A 16,546-nucleotide genomic window follows, 5' to 3' on the forward strand; every position below is an offset into this window, starting at 1 on the left:
AGGAACCCCAGCAGGAAGGGGCTGGCTATGGTGCCATGTGCTGGCCACCGTGTATCACTATCACATCTGGTCATATTTGTTCTCCGGCCTCAGAGGCTCCCACCTGGCCAATCATCAGAATCACCTGCAGGGCCTTTAACCAGCCCCACTCAGGGCCTCCTCTCATAACAAGGCAGGTTGTGTACTGCATAAAAAGGGCAAATGGAAGCCAAAGTGCAAGCTATGCTCCACAGTCCACACATGCCCTCAACTCAGGGCTGCATTCTCTAAAGGGAGGGGGGATTTTTCTTAACCTAAAGTCTCTGTCCTCTTGCCAAGTCACATCCTAGCAAGACTGCTTCTGCCCAGAGAAGGCACCTTCTTCTATTTCATACAAAGTAGCAGGGACCTTGCCCATCCCCAGGAGATTCTGATTTGTGGATTGGAGAAGCCTCATTTAAGAAACCTGTCCTGGTGAGGAGGTGGGTCAGCTCTGGGAACCTTAGTCCTGAAAAACCCCTGAGCTTCTCAGCCCTCTTAGGGGGAAGGGCCCTCTGAATTCAAACGTGGGTGCCGACTGAAGACCAGCCCCATTGCTGACTACGACGGGGGCAGGGGGAGGGAAATCCTGTGCGTCCCCCAGGTGATGTGGCGCGAGCTGAATTCGGGTGTGCAAGTCAGTCTCCAGGCTGGTCTCCCACCTGCATTCAGGCCGGGTGGCATAAAAGCGTCCCCAGCCCCCACGCACCCAGCTCCGCCCTCGGGAGAGGCTATCAGTTGCTAGGTGGGGCGGTCTGCTCGGGAGATTAGAAGAGGGCGAAGCCTGCCCCAACAATCCCCAACACAGAGCTCTGAACCTAGACAAACTGAGAAGTAGGGGGTTGCTGCGGGCTTCGTGAGGTTAAAAATGCTAAGAGATGGCGTGAAGACTGAATTCTCAAAGTAGCAATCACTCACGCCCCTTTTGGGAGTTTCCAGTGAGGGGGAAGCTCGGGCCAGAACTTCCCAGGAATGGAGGCTGACGCTTCACCGCATTCCAAACGCGGAACCACGTGGGTTGGGCGGGGCAGGCGCCGCGCAGAGGTCAGCTGTGGAGGCCGAGGCAGACTTCCCACCAACACCTGGCCAGCGGGAGCCTTGGACGAAGAGTTTAAGGAGGTTCTCGGAGTGTGGAGGTGCAAGGTCCACCCCTGAAAGCGCGTGTCTCCTTAAATTTTGTGCTGCTTCTCCTGCTGGTCCCGCCCCAGTCCCAGCCTGAGTCTTGACCACTGCGGGTGCAACTTCTGAGTTACCTGGCTCCTCCACAGCTTTTGGGGTTGCCCGACTATGTAGAAGCCCACCTCCCACGAGCAAGGTGAATCTCCTCTCACTTGAAGATCAGAAATTGAGATCTTTCCTGTTCAATTAAGGATACGTTTCCAGTAAGTGCAGACATGGAAGAAAATAGCAGACAGTGGCTAAGATGGCAGACTGCATTTGATCTCCTTAAAGTGCAGATCCGACTCGAGAGAGCTATGCTGGGCCTGGGACTTTGCACTTGTAACTAGTCACCAGATGATGTTACTGTCCTTGGTTAGGAACCACAGGAGTTACTTAGCTCCCGTAAAGAGGAGACCTCGAACTCCGGTCTGGCTGCACAATTTGCAGGTTCCAATACAGAATGAAAAGGTGGCTCCAGTTTCAAAACTTAAGAATTTCAAGGTATCAGCAGCAGACTGTTAAAACAGTCGTGGGGCCCTATGCCACTGTTGGAGCCTCACAGGGTTGTTGAGAGGATTAAAGGTTAGCCCGTAAGGCACTTAGATATCACCTGTGCATATCCTTGATCATGTCGGTGATCATTATGCCTCAGCCCCAGACAGCCTCTCCCTGAACACATGGACTGTCAGACCTTACGTAGTCCAACCTTCCTTTTAGGGGGGAGGAAATTGAGCTTCCTGGGAAGAGTTCAAAGAATAAATGGTAGGTCAGAGGGACAACTTGTGAGGTCACGCTCAGAACTCAGACCTCTATGCCAGGGCTTTTCCTCCTGGGCTGTATTCTGTATGTGTGTGGGAGGGTGGGGGTGGGGGACAGGCAGCAGGAAGGTAACCTAGCATCTCAGAAATGCTGAGGGGAGGTTGAGACTAGATGGGTGCCGGTTGTCCCTGCAGGAACACAGTCCAAATCATTGGATCACACACCTGTTGGACTTTTGGGATGTATGTCCTGAGCTCCTTGGTAAGAACCTAGAATCCTGTGGGAATGGCACAGGTGCCCTCAACCACTGCCTCTTAAACAGATCCAGTTGCTGTGCTTTGTGGTTCTTGGTCTGCCCTTCAAAGTTTCTTTGCCTCCTCCCTTATTGCCACCTACTGCTGTCAGGGTGCTCATCTCCAGCAGCTACTCTATAAATTGCTTACAATTGCATTAAATTTAGAAACATAACCCAAGGTATTAGAACTGTGCAGAAAATAAGGATAAATGGTGTCTGAATGCTCTCGTCACATGATATGTGCTCCTCCAAAACTTCTCCAGGCTTTTGCTTTTTCACCTGATTTCTGATTCTGTGCTTTGTTTTGCATGAGTGAGGTTGCCAGATATTGAATTCTGGATGAATGAGTTATCACTGTAACAATAAGGAAACTGATAATAGAAAAATTGCAGGTTTTAAGAAGTATTGCCATTATTACTATTTTAGTCATCACTATTAGGACAGGAAAATTGACAGTGAATTTCTGAGGCCATTCTGAGAACAAGACCAGCTCTTCACTTCCTATTATAAATCAGGGGAAGCCATTTTACGGTAACAGTAGTGCCTTCTCTTTCTAGAGGCCACTCTCAAGACAGCTTCTATTGAAGACAGCGCTTTGCTCTTGACCCCTAATTGCACTTTCCAGACATGGGGATACAGTGTAGCCAGCAATGTGAAGATGGGGTAGTGAGTTATCCAGCCCTCAGATTTGTGTCTACCCCAAACCAGGGCATAGACCGTGGCTACCTCTTCCTTCCCTCTCTCCCTCTTACCCCTCCAGGTGTCTCATGATTGCTTAGGAAGCAAGAACTGGGTGAGCCTCAGGTGTCCGCCCAGTCAAGTAGACCTAAGGGCTGAGCAAGACAACTGTCCTCCAAGAATGGTCTTCCCCACTTCCCTCTCTAGCAGGATCCTGCTTCTCTCTCATACCCACCTCTGTGGCCCCTCTTCTGAAGCTCTCTCCAGCTACCCCCCAGAGTTGGGGCTCAGCCTTGTATATCACTGCATCTTGGTAGAACTAATAATAGTGATAGCTGCCATATTTGGGCCACTGTGCTAAGTCATCCATTAATGCCAACAGCCCAACGAAGTAGATGCTGTTATTTGCATTTGCAGATGATGAAATGGAAGTAACTTGCCAAACTTGTACAGGGCTGACTCCAAATTTGGGCTCAATCTTTGGGCTCAAAATGTTTACTGAATATCATATACTATGGAGACAATCTCTCAAGATGCAGACTAGAGGCCTGGGGCTCCAATGACTTCTGAGTGAAACTCATGAGTGAGTGCAAAGGAGGGAGGTGTTTGGGAGGGCAGGCATCCCTGCAGCACAATTCCAGGGAGCTGAGTCTACAGCACTGAAATGCTTTGGGGTGTCCTGGGCATTTCTCTTTGTGGCTGTGGCCCGCTCAGGACATTTGTGGCTCTTGGAAGTGGAGTCAGCTAGGAAGTCTGTCACCTATGATGCCAAGGTCTCTGGGAAGTAGGCCTGCTGGGAAAACAGTCCACGTTCCTCTCATGACCAGGAACAGCTTGAGAGACTGCCATACTTGTGAATGAGAAACCCAGGGAGGCAGACCTACTGTAGGCTCTGGAATGACCCAGTCCCCTCCTTATGTATCTTTTGTAGAGCAGACTCCCTGGTTAGCCCATTTGTTTTATCTGCCAAGTCCTTGTCTTAGCCCTTGAATCAAGGTAGCAATCAGGGTTGCATGTCCCTCTGTCCTAAGGGCTGCACACTTGTATCTTGTAGCTCTGTGTCGTCTTCTCCTTCTGCCTTAGAAGCAACACCAGGAGATCCTTTCCTCCTGGGATCCTGAGTCAGGACTAGATTCCAGGATTGTGGACCTCTTCCCTGTCCCCAGCCCTGGGTCTCACAGGTGGGGCAAGTTTGAGATCTCTGTGGTGGGTTTTCATTCTGTGACTTTACTCACCAGGTCAAGCCCTGCAAGTGGTGAGTGTCAATGAGATCATCTAGAAGGCCTGAAGGCTGGACCCATGGCCTGTCTGCTACCCATACACGTATGCATGTGCAGGCACACACACACACACACACACACACACACACACACACACACACACACGTGCACTCATGTGTGCCAAACTCCCGTTGATTCTCTAACTGCCAGTTTGTCCCAATCAGTGTCTTGGTCCAGGAGTGAGATGACAAGTAAAACAAACATACCTCCTCTTTACAAGTGGCTCCTTTCTCTAAGTTCCTGTTGTCCAGTAGAACTTTCTTTGCTGATGGAAATGTTCTATATCTGCTCTGTCCGACACCACGAAAGGCTATTGAGCCACTTAAAATGAGACTAGTGTAAAGAACTGAAGTTTAAATTTTATTTCATTTTAATTAGAATTTATACAGCCACCTGTGACCAGTGGCTAGCAAATCAGACAATGCAGATCTAGGGATCGTCATGTTTTCCAATAAAAACTCAGGACCCAGGGCCTGATAGGTGGGAGTAGATGTATAGGGCAATCTATTTGGAATTGGGACTGGACTGTTAATCTCTATGCTACATCTGTGCTGGAGCTCATCTTTGTCCCCCTTTTATACATTTTTATTTCTAATCCTCCCAGCAACTCTGTGAAGAAGATCATCTTTATTGTTGCAGATGAGGCAACTGAGGCCCAGAGAGCTAAGTGACAGCCTGAGCTCACACAGCACACTGGGGATCAGCCTCATCCCCAGAACTGTGTGGCTCCTGCTCTGGTTCCAAAGCGAGGCTCCTCCCACTGCCTCTCTAGGCGCTTTGAAGTCCATTCATCAGAGGGTGGCCCAGCCCTCCCACAAAGCCCTGGGTGCTGCTGCAGTAAAAAACTAGGGTAGGGAGACTTCTGAGTTCAGCCGCTGAGGGGAAGTTACTGGTGTATCCAGGAAAGGAGGGAAGTGGCCAGCGCACCCACGCAGACTGACCTGCACCCCAGCCCACAAGTGTCTTATGGAGGAGGCCAGGAGACCGCTGAGCGGGACATATGATGTCCAAGGCCTTCCTCCTGCCTGAAATTCTTTGCTTGCTGTCTGAATTCCACCAATGGTTCTTTCTCTCTCTCAACAAAATGTAGAAGAGATTCTTTAATAGCTCGATTTATGGAGAAGAAAAGGAGATTTTGATAGAGGGGAGAGTCATTTGCAAGGTAGAGTAGAGGGAAGGGCAGAACTGGGTGGAACCCCAGCATGGCACTTTAGTCAAAGAGCCTTGAAGACACAGGGTTCCCCGGGGAGGGGGGGGGGGCAGTGTGGGATGAGTGAAGAAGCAGGGAACATGGCAAGGAGTATTAGTAGGCCAGATTTTGGGGAGGCATTGAAGGCAAACTTTCAACCCACCTAAACTCAGTCTGTTCCTCTCAGGGCTCTCATGCCAGCCTGGTTCTCTCATGCCCCATGGCCTTTGCATGCACAGCTCCCTGTACTCCAAGCCTTACTAGCCTCTGCTTGGCACACCCCTCCTCTTCCTCTTTCAGGTCCCAGTTTAAAGATTACTTTCTCAAGGATATCTTTCTGGCTCCCAGGCTTTATTTAATATGTATCGTGTTGCATGTTCTTACAGCATCTTCTTTCCTCCATGTGCTTAGCTCATCTTTTAATTGTTTACTTGTTATTATTTGATTAATGTCTTACTCCCTCATTGGATTCTAAGCTTCATGAAAACTAGGACTATGTGTGGTTTTACTCTTGATTTTAGCCACAGCAACTCCTCATGATGCCTGGCACATAGGCACCATTCCATAAATAAGGGCTGAATAAGTTCAGTGAATGCAGGTTAAGTGGGTCCATCCACCATGGGGCTTTCTGTCCCTTTCCACAAAGAAGTTGAGTCTGCCCAGACTGATCACCAGAACTGTGATGAGTCTGTCCCTAAGTCACTCTTAACTCCTTCATTCATACCTAGAAGAAAATCAGTTACAGTGCTTTGGGTTCCAAGTAACCAAAAGTCAATCAACAATGGCTTAAACCCTAGGGAGATGTGTTTATCTACTTAACAAGAAGCCTGGAGGTAGGTGACATCAGAGTTGACCCAATGGCTCAATGCTGCCATCACAAATCAGGCTTTTCCCAACTTCCTGCCCTGTCCTCATTCATGCATTTGTTGCCACAGCAACAAACATCATTCTCTCAAAACACTGTCTCAAGCAGGAAGGAAAGGGACAAGAAGGGATTGGGAGGGTGTTTGTTTGCAAGATGAATTTAAAGAATAAAATGACCATCTGTACCAGCCTCTAGGATAGTACTTAACAACATGGTTTTGCAGTTAATTCTTTATCTATGAGCACCCCTCCCCAGTAACCTCCCCGACCAGCTTTTTCCTAACAGAGGCTATTTCGGGAATGCCCTTCATCAGCCTCTAGCACAGTCCCCAGGCAGCCATGGTGCTTGCAGAAGGGGGAAACCAAGAGTGAGAGAGACCGGGAAGGTCTGAAGTGGGGATATGGGCTGTGTCCATTGCCAGAACTGGGGAACTTGGAGGGAAAGTGGGCATCAGGGTGCTCATAGCACAGGAAACAGGAAGTGATGAGTCTGAGTCTGAGAGGAGAAGGGGGAGAGCTGTGGTGATTACTGGCACAGTTGGTAAGGAGCTGTAAAAAAAAAAAAAAAAAAAAAAAAGGGAAGGGTGTAGACCCAGGGGTTTGTGCCAGTCCAGCTTCCTATATGTCCTGACGTTTTCTTCCATCTCAGTGAGTGTTGTTTCCTTCCAGAGAGGGCAAGTATATGGCTGTCCCTCTCCTCAGAAGCATCCAAGTGCAAATGAATCCTTGGTGGGTATTTCTATGGCTCCTGCAGTATTTGGAGCGATGAAAGGAATTGAAATCCTCTTCTCCATTCTCACCTATTATGGTCCTGTGGAATTGAATACCAATAGCAGGCAGGGGAGAGAAGCTAAAATATTGAGGGTTGTTAAGAGAGAAGGAAGTAAAACCACTGATCCCACCCCCCCCCCCACTCCCATTTTCCCCCTCATTTCCATTCTCAACATCTGGCATTCTCTCTTGGGTCGTGACCTGCCTGAACAGGGTCCCTACTGAGGCTTCCATGGAGGGGTGAATCTGACAGGGTTGGGTTGGCTCTTGGGGTGCCATTGGACCAGAAAGGACCCTCTGCTGTGACCCTACTTTGTGCCTAGAAGTTGGTTCCGCGTGGTCCTGGCTCAGCTCTTGTCCATCAGAGAAGTCCGAGGCCCCCTCCACTGCATCCTCGCCTTTCTCTGCCTTAATTCTTCTCAAGTCCTACTTGGAAAGGAGGGACATCATCCCAACAGGCTCAACTGCTGTATTGTGCCTGGAGAAACAAAGTTTAATACTGCAAATGAAACCATTTTAATGGCTGCTTTGTGCTGCCCCAAATAAAACATCTCTAAGTGGTTTCTCAAGATAACACATCAAAAACCAAAACACACTGAACATCCAACATTTAAAATATTCAGTATGACTCTCAGATTACCTTTTCCTGTGGAAACACAATCAGAACAATGGTCGCTAGGATACTCTGCACACAAGGGAGTGTATTGTTGGGTCTGATAACATCTCAGCTGAGCTACCGAGGGAGGAGGATGTCAGCCTCACCCTTGGGGTTTTCAGTGATCTCAGCAAAGTTAGGAACCAAAAACTGGGGACCATGACTGAGTCCTTTGAAAGTGTGGGACCCTATGTATCTTGCTGTGATGGATGTTTCATTGCCTGCTGCCACCTTCACTATAGGGACAATTGGTAAGCCTCTCAAATGGCCAAGTGTGAGTACGTTTCATAGCATCAGAGAAAGGGCAGACTTTGTGCTGATTTGGGGAAGGGAGTGGTGGTGGATAGTCTGGTTTTAAGAGGAACTTAAAGTCTAAGGACTCCTGGGGTTTGTGGCTTGGAAGCGAAGGCAGCTCAGGGCAGTTCTGGTCCTGAGGTGTGTCCAGGGAGCCAGGACCTCCATGTGAAGAGGGGAGAGTGTGCACAAGCTGAGTGAAGGGGACTGTCATTTTCCAGCCACACTCTCTAATCTCTGGCTAGAGCAAGGACCCAAGGCCCTGGAGGAGTCAGAGCTCACCAGTCTTCCCTTGTTTCTCCAAGCTCCAGGACCCTCTCCACCTATTAGGAGAAATTAGATGAGTCAAGGGAAACTGAAAGGTAGAGTGTTGGAGGTGGCTGGGGAAGGGTTGCGTAGATAATATGCTTGAGGTGGCTGAAGACTATGGGAAGACAGGGGGCATATTCAAGCAGAAAAGCTGCACTGTCATTTTTGTGACAGTGCCTTATAACTGTAAAGCACTACCCAAATGGCTTTTGTAAAATCTTCCTGTTGTCTCTGCCCATTTTAAGAGAACGTCTGCCCAGTGGCCACTAGGAGGCAGCCAAGTCCCATGCAGTTGAGGTATCCCTGGCAAGTAAGGTCCACCACTCCAGGAGGGCCAGAGGGACAGCCCTCATGGGCTGTGGGCATGGAAATTCAGCCAACCCAAGGCCCAGGGGCTCCAAGGCCAAACTTAAGCAGGCCAAACTTAAGGCCAAACCTTTGTCAATGCCCCTCTCCTTACTCTCTAGCATCCTCGTATCTCACCCAAAGCACACTTAGAGCTTCTTGTCTGCCACCCAGGACCCCACCCACCTTCTGTCTCACACAGAACTCATGGCAGGACTGACCTGCCCCAACCAGTTCCAGTTCTTATTCCCTCAGGTTCTACTAAAATATTGGCCCATCTGAGAAACTCATTTGCACTGCATGGCTGAAGACAATTTACTATTTACTTTTTTCTTTCTTTAAATGTTTATTTTTAAGAGAGGGAGAGAGCACGTGAGGGGCAGAGAGAGGGGGAGAAAGAGAATCCCAAGCAGGTTCTGTGCTGTCAGTGCAGAGCCCAATGTGGGGCTTGAACCCACAAACCATGAGATCACGAACTGGGCCAAAAATCAAGAGTTGGACACTTAACCCACTGAGTCACCCAGGTGCCCAGATAATTTGCTATTTAGCACTTCCAAAAATACTCTTACTTGAGGGGATTTGAACCTTAACAGTGATGGTATAAACTTAGTTTCCTCAAGCGCCTGTATGGAGGGGCTATAGTAATTATAAGGAATATATTTTTCTGGCATGTTCTGCTACTGTTACGGGACCATTCACAAAGTCTCTTGCACATTTCTGGGAGTCTCCAGAAGGTATCTTATAGGAGCTCCGCTCGTGCCCCAGGCCTCCAGTCAGCGTGGGGGGATGCTTCCGACTGTTTCTAATGAAACAACAGAGGGACCACTCCCCCATCCACCTACCTACACATGTACTCTCAAGTGTTCCAAGGCCAAAATGATATCTTGCTCCCCAATATCATAAAAATATTCACAGCCGGCACTTGTGCAGCACTTATCATATGCCTGGCACTTTGCTAAGTTCTTATATACACTATTCTCCACAACAACCCAGTAGGGGGAACTATCATCCTTACTCCTGTTTCACAAATGGAGGATTTGAGGCCCAGAGATGTTAAGTTCTTTGACCAAGATCACACAGCTGATAAATGGAAGAGGCAAGATTCAAACCCAGGCAATCTGGCTCCGCAGCTAGGTTTTTAACCAGTGCACACAATGCCTCTTCAGACAGCTCCAGAAACTGCAATTTCAGCCTCCTCACAGCCTCCTTTCTCACTGGCACTGCCCAGTACTTGCCCTGCCCAGTACTTCCCCTTCCTGCAGACCTCTGAATCTGTTTTTCAGGTAGGCCTAAGGGCCTGGCATTCCTTCCTTCCTTCCTTCAGTGTTAGTTATTTACCAGGATGCTCCACAGACCAGCTCCCCACAGCGCCTCCCTACTGCTGCCTGGGATCTAGGACAGGAGACAGAGATGGGCTTTGGTCTGCAGAAGCCAGATGAACTTTGGCAACCTCTCTTATCTTGCCCTTTAGGCAGCTACCTCATGTGATTATCCTAATGTTGGTTCTCATGGCAAGTGGAATTATCCCATTAGGACTAAAGGGATCATAGAATCCTAGAGTCAGAGGAATATTAAGGTTCAAGACCTGTCCTCTCTTTTTATATGAAATAAGTGCCTGCAGGGGTGAAATACTTCATTCAAGTTCACAAAACTCAAGTAGGCTAAAGCCATGACTAGAAACCAACCAACCAGATTATTCTGCTAACAACAACGTCTAACATTTATTCAACACTTACTACACGCTGGGTGCCAACACTAAACCCCATAAATGCATTATCTTGTTTAACTCAATGTTCCTGTGGCCTAGCTCTGTTCTGTATTTTTCAAATGAGAAACCAATTCCAAGAGACTAAATAGCTTGCTCAAGATCACATGGTCTTTAAGCTACAGGGCTGGGATTGAACCCAGGTCTGTCTGTTTTTAATTATTTATTTTATCTCATTTTATTTTTTTAATTTACATTCAAGTTATCATACAGTGCAACAATGATTTCAGGGGTAGATTCCTTAATGCCCCTTACCCATTTAAACATCCCCTCTCCCACAACCCCTCCAGCAACCCTCTGTTTGTTCTCCATATTTAAGAGTGTTTTATGTTTTGTCCCCCTCCCTGTTTTTATATTATTTTTGCTTCCCTTCCCTTAAGTTCATCTGTTTTGTATCTTAAAGCCCTCATATGAGTGAAGTTATATGATATTTGTCTTTCTCTAATTTCCCTTAGAATAATACCCTCTAGTTCCATCCACATAGTTGCAAATGGCAAGATTTCATTCTTTTTGATTGCCGAGTAATACTCCATTGTATATATATACCACATCTTCTTTATCCATTCATCTATCAATGGACATTTGGGCTCTTTCCATACTTTGGCTGTTGTTGATAGTGCTGCTATAAACATTGGGGTGCATGTGTCCCTTTGAAACATTGCATACCTGTATCCCTTGGATAAATACCTAGTAGTGCAATTGCTGGGTTGTAGGGTAGTTCTATTTTTAATTTTTTGAGGAACCTCCACACTCTTTTCTATAGTGGCTGCACCAGCTTGCATTCCCAGCAGCAATGCAAAAGAGATCTTCTTTCTCTGCATCCTCCCCAACATCTGTTGTTGCCTGAGTTGTCAATGTTAGTCATTCTGACAGGTGTGAGGTGGCATCTCATTGGGGTTTTGATTTTTATTTCCCTGATGATGAGTGATGTTGAGCATTTTTTCATATGTTGGTTGACCATCTGGATGTCTTCTTTGGAGAAGTGTGTATTCATGTCTTTTGCCCATTTCTTCACTGGGTTATTTGTTTTTGGCGTGTTGAGTTTGATAAGTTCTTTATAGATTTTGGATACTAACCCTTTATCTGATATATCGTTTGCAAATATCTTCTCCCATTCTGTCGGTTGCCTTTTAGTTTTGCTGATTGTTTTCCTTCGCTGTGCAGAAGCTTTTTATTTTGATGAGGTCCCAGTAGTTCATTTTTGCTTTTGTTTCCCTTGCTTCCAGAGATGTGTTGAGTAAGAAGTTGCTGCGGCCAAGGTCAAAGAGGTTTTTGCCTGCTTTCTCCTCAGGGATTTTGATGGCTTCCTGTCTTACATTTAGGTCTTTCATCCATTTTGAGTTTATTTTTGTGTGTGGTGTAAGAAAGTGGTCCAGGTTCTTTCTTCTGCATGTCGCTGTCCAGTTTTCCCAGCACCACTTGCTGAAGATACTGTCTTTATTCCATTGGATAGTCTTTCCTGCTTTGTCAAAGATTAGTTGGCCGTATGTTTGTGGGTGCACATTAAATATTCTTTAACATATTATTTCCATTACTACATGGAACAAAAGAGGAACAGTGAGAAGTAAGTTTCCCTCACACCCTTTTACCCTGTTCCTCCAACCTCACAGGCAACCACTATTGATTGGTAACATCCGCCCGACACTTTACAGTTTTAAACAATAATTTCACAGAAATTATCTCATCAGATTCCAGCAACAGCTTCCTAAAATATGTTAGGCATGAGTTTTTATTGTCTCCTTTTACAAATTGGGAGCCTAGCTCAAAGAGATTATAACTTGCTCACTTAGGCTTCTAGTAAATGGCAGAGCCAAGATTAAGACCCTGGTCATCTGAGACCACCTTCTGAACCTTTTGAAATACACCACACTACCTCCCTTAGTGAAAGAGTCTTGGGTTTTTAGAACTTGGAATATGCCATAAATAGTTTGCCTTCTACAGAGAGAGACTTTTAGTTGGTCAGGAAACGAAAAACCTCATCATTTCTTAAGTATTTACATTCCAGAGTGAACTGTTCATTCTCTGCTTTGGGGCAGATTTACAAAGACACTTCCCTGTGTTTTAGAGAATTCTACAATTAAAATCATTGGGGTGCTTTCAGGCGAGACCAAGGATCCTGTGTGGACTGGTTTTCTAGGGCCACCATAACAAAGTACCACAGACTGGGTGGCTTAAATCAATAGAAACTTCTTCTCTCTGCTCTGGAGGCTAGAAGTCTAGAAGGTGTTGGTAGTGTTGGTTCTTTCTGGAGGCTCAGAGGGAGAATCTGTTTCAGGTCTCCAGGCCTCTCCTGGCTTCTGCTGCTTGTCAGGTGTCCTTGGGATTCCTTGGTCCAATCTTTGCCTCTGTTGTCTCATAGCCTTCGCCCGCGTGTGTGTGTGTGTGTGTGTGTGTGTGTGTGTGTGTGTGTGTGTGTGTGTCTGCCTGTTTGTCTGTCTATCCGCCTGTCTTTGCCTATGTCTCTGTTATCCCTTTTATCAAGACATCAGTCATTGGATTTAGGGCCCATTCTAATCCAGGCATGACCTCATCTTAACTAACTATATCCACGAAGATCATGTTTCCAAGTAAGTTCACATTCTGAGGTCCTTCGTGGACATGAGTTTTGAGAGGATGCTTATTCAACCTAGTATACTGTGTCTTCCTGTTTTAATTAATGAATGGAATATGCTGAGTCCTGGAGGCAGGACAATTCTGCCCATCTTAAGGGAGGGAAAGGAAAGGGGAGAAAGATAAATGGAGGACTCCTCAGAGGAGCATACAGATTACTGCTGGCTGAAACCAAGAAACAGCATGAGCTGGGTTGGGCTGGGCTTGGGGGGACAGTGTATCATTTTATTGCAAGGCTTTTGGGTCAAAATGCTTGTGTTTTAGTGAACATGAGAATGAGAATAGGAGTGAGGTGGAGAGAAGAAAGGAGAGAGCTGGCTTAGTCACAAGAATAATCTCCTCCTGACCCCCGCAACAGTAAATAGCTGGGGCCAAGTCCTAGGCAGATAAAGAGGAGATAACAGCTAATCAAACCTTAACACACACTGTAGGTTCCTTTTCTGCATTGAAAAAAAGAACAACAAAAAGCAAACCAACAAAAAGTAAATAGCTGGGAATTAATTTAACTTGGAATAAATGATTTTTTTCAAAGAAAATGTTAAGGTGTAAAGGAAAACATGAGTGAATGAAGAGCTATACTTTTTTTTTTAGTTTGTTTGTTTGTTTATTGGGGGAGAGAGAGAGATAGAGAATCCCAAGCAGGCTCCATGCTGTCAGTGCAGAGCCTGATGTGGGGCTCCAGCTCACATACCATGAAATCATGACCTGAGCCAAAGTCAGACGCTTAACTGACTGAGCCACTGAGGTGCCCCTGAAGAGCTGCACCTTGATCTTGATTGTGAAATCTAAATAAAGTTAAGATTACAGTAGAATATAAAGACAATGAGCTGCATTGCAGGGCTTAACAAATAAATAGTAAAACTCATCTGGAGTATGAATGGGCAAAATATTTAGAAAAAAAAATGTTTTAGGGAACTTAAAATAACCAGATAGCTATCACTACAATCTATCAGGGTAAAGACAATAAAAATTGACAAGGGAAATATACTGAAAAAATAGATTGAAGGTATTTAGGAACTTTATGTAAGATGAATAAGCATCAACACAATGCTATAAGAATCATTATTGAATAAATATCATCTAAATAGTGAGACGTCCGCATGAATCAGAATGAGCTTATATTCATATTTTTCACCTCGTGCACTACAATACATTTCAAATGGGTCATAAAAAGCCAGAGAAGACAATGGAAAAGCAAATGTGTTTCAACCATGAAGAGGAGAAACCATTTTGACTATTGACGAAAGAGATATCACAGACAGGGTAGATGGATCCAAATGTGTTTTTAAGAGCCTTTTGTGCCACTGAATGTAATAAAGCAAACACAAAAATGAAAGCCACAGAAGGAGGAGAATTCTATGTGGCAAATAAAGCTTTTTATCCAAAATAGCTAAGGAATTGATATAACTGTAAAAGGCCAGTATCCTGTTCCTTTTTTGATAAGTAGTCAAAGGAAGTGAGCACATCATTTACACACCAACCTCTACATAGAAAAATGTGCAGCCCCACTATAAATCTTGAACTTGCAGTTTTAGCAACTTGTATATTGTTATAAAAATCAATTTAAATGCTAAAACTTAATGTTCAATTATTCAAATTCCCTGGAGACTAATTTGACAAAAACTACAAAGTAATTCCTATCCTTTGATTCCATAATACTTCTTATAAGGAAATGTCTAAAGAAAATAATGTAAAAGAAAAAAATCATTACTACAAAGTTTTCATTACAGTATTATTTAAATAGGAAAACATTAGAAACCAACCATTTGCACAATGACTTCTAAGTCAGTACCTTTCAAAGGGTGGGGCAGGGGCGTCTTATGACCCTCTAACCAGAATCCCCTGGGATGGTGTAGAAAGACAGGTTCTTGGGTCACACTTCAGACCTCGTAAATCATAATCTGAAGGGGACCTAGGAATATTCATTTTATCAGGCAGGCTAGATGACTCATAATTGCCCTGTTGTGAGAGCCACTATACTGTAAGCCAACCACAGTGCGGGGGGGGGGGGGGGGGGGGGGCATTTGGAGGACCAAACTGTGTTTGAAGCAACAGCCCCTGTGCATGCACAGAAATGAAAAGGGAATAAATTATGAGGACTGCAGAGAGAATACCCAGCTCTGTGGGCAGCAAATGCACGTGTGTGAGATGCCCACAGAGCAGTGGCCACAACAGGACAGAGTAACAGAGCACTCACTGGGTGCTCATCATGTTGTATTTTGTTCTATAAATTGTTTTTAAACTCCATTGTGGTAATACAAGTTTTCAGGTATTTGTCAAACTCCTAGGAGGGTCACATGAAGAGTTAACAGAACACTGGATTTTTTTTTTTTTTTTAACTATTTTCCTTTTTTTTTTTTTTTTTTTTTTTTGAGCTTATTTTGTGAGAGAGTGCTCACGTGCACACACACACATACACACACGTGCGCATGCCAGGGAGGGGGAGAGAGGGGGAGAGAGAGAGAGAGAGAGAGAATGAGAATGAGAATGAGAATATGAATATCCCAAGCAGGCTCCACACAGTGCAGACCCCAATGCCAGGTTCGAACTCATGAACCATGAGATCATGACCTGAGCTGAAATCAAGAGTCGGTTGTTTGACTGAGCCACCCAGGCACGCCTGGAATACCAGATCTTTAGGGTCCCCGCCTCAAAGCATCCTTGCCTGGATGTCACCCCCTGTCCTTTTCCTCCCTTGGGCCCCCAGATCCTGGGTGATAACAGGTCTTTTCTGCCTTGGATTTGATCCAAGGCCTGGCATCTCATAAGTGTCATCCCACTATACCCTTGGTCATGTCTCATGTTGGATCTTGCTGTGTGGGATGAGCGCATCAGGACATTTTTCTGATCACCCATTTTTGCACCAAATTGAGAGCAGGGGGAGAGATCAGAAGGCAGCATGGTGGAGACTGATAAGTATTGACTTTTCAGGATAAACAGAGGAGATGGGGAGTGTTGCAAATGCGATTCTGAACTTCTCTGGCTCCCAGACGATTCTTACTTTCCTGTGGGCTGATCCCTGAGGTGCAGAAATGCCACTGTGGCTCTGCTTCCCACAGAAGCCTCTTTCCTGGAACCTACAGATCCATTCTTGCCTGAAGCCTTGGGGCTTCTTGCCAGGATCTGTGGATTTCACAAGATACTACTTTCCAGTCAAGGTTGGCCAGCCTCCCCCATGAAGGCTGGGCAAATGCCCAGGATGCCAGGCCAGTGGGCATCTATGTAGGAAGGGAGAGTCTACTTTGTACCACAGAGTAGCTGGAGGAGAGGGGGGCAGCAAGGCAACAACATACCCCAGGTTTCATTCTTGATGTCCTGCAGCCCTGGGGGAGAATCTAAACTCTTCCTTTCAAACCAGCACATCAGTTCCCTGGCCCTGAAATACCAAGTTTCACCTCTTCCTGGATACCTGACCACTTCTCCCCTGGGTGGTACCCATTCTTTAAATTTTTAAAAAAAAATTTTTTTTTTTTGAGAGAGAGACAGAGTACAAGCAGGGAAGGGGCAGAGACAGACAGAGACATAGAATCCAAAGCAGGCTCCAGGGGCTTGA

General features: G+C 45.9%; 1 long non-coding RNA gene across 1 annotated transcript; it reads right to left on the minus strand.

Moving 5' to 3' along the window:
* Positions 1-6,835: 6,835 nt before the first annotated feature.
* On the minus strand, positions 6,836-14,872 carry LOC122221371. The gene is made up of 4 exons (XR_006203175.1): positions 14,786-14,872; positions 8,247-8,287; positions 7,328-7,493; positions 6,836-7,055 (listed from the first exon to the last, which is right to left on the minus strand). It is a non-coding gene; the product is annotated as an uncharacterized LOC122221371 (long non-coding RNA).
* Positions 14,873-16,546: the final 1,674 nt, after the last annotated feature.

Source organism: Panthera leo, chromosome B3, assembly GCF_018350215.1.
Source record: "Panthera leo isolate Ple1 chromosome B3, P.leo_Ple1_pat1.1, whole genome shotgun sequence".
NCBI classification, from domain to species: Eukaryota; Metazoa; Chordata; class Mammalia; order Carnivora; family Felidae; genus Panthera; species Panthera leo.